Source organism: Eschrichtius robustus, chromosome X (genome assembly GCF_028021215.1).
Source record: "Eschrichtius robustus isolate mEscRob2 chromosome X, mEscRob2.pri, whole genome shotgun sequence".
Lineage (NCBI taxonomy): Eukaryota > Metazoa > Chordata > Mammalia > Artiodactyla > Eschrichtiidae > Eschrichtius > Eschrichtius robustus.
In genome coordinates this window covers 115,700,611-115,701,469 of record NC_090845.1, presented here as the reverse complement: position 1 = coordinate 115,701,469, position 859 = coordinate 115,700,611, and positions in this window count along the sequence as shown.

Here is an 859-nt window from a genome sequence, read left to right as displayed (position 1 = left end):
TCCAGTGAGATATTCTAACCCTGACGTAGTCCTTCTATTCACCTTCATATAAACTCCTGTTATGGCATTTAACAACTTTAGTTGTAACTATTGATTTACATGTTCATCCGACACACTAGATAGACTCTGAGATGAGGGCCAAAGACTTGTCCTGTGAAACATATACCCAGCCTTTTTGCCTTCCACAGTGTTTGGAACATAGTACGGAGTAAAAAAAAAATATTTTTTACATGAAACTCATAAGCAATGATTAATTATCTACCATATGCCCAACTCTATGACACATGGGAAGGTCCTAGGTCCAAGCCTTCCTGAAAAGAGGAGAATTACACAGTTCATTTTGCCGAGGAGCAACATAAGACGTTTTATAATTGAGATATTGTGTGGCACTGGCTAAAAGTCTATAGCAGTTTAGAAGAAGATTTGAAACTAGGGAGGCACCTCTTTCCTTTAGAAATGATGATTACTTATGAAGGGCCAACAGCAATTGAATATTTGCCATCTGGCAACTGTCACAGTACTCATTGTAAGTCAGATTTAATAAACCCAAGTCCTTTTAAAGGTGAAGGTGTTTTGTGTTATTTAAGGAGAAATACCATCCCCCAGGAGACTGACTCAAGGAAAGTACTCAGAAACTGAAACTAAATTCCTCCAAGTGTTAGGAGGCAGAATTCTACCTGTCTGGGATGTGACACGGTTGGAATACCTTCTTTAAGGCAGTTCAGATCCATTATTTTCATTGAGGAGAAGAAAGCACACTTGCTTTTCATTTAATCAAAGTTTGAGTAAATCAGGGTGGACATTTGGTGCTACCCATTGGGCACCCTTTCCTCGGTTAGCACTGCCGAGTCTCCACTCA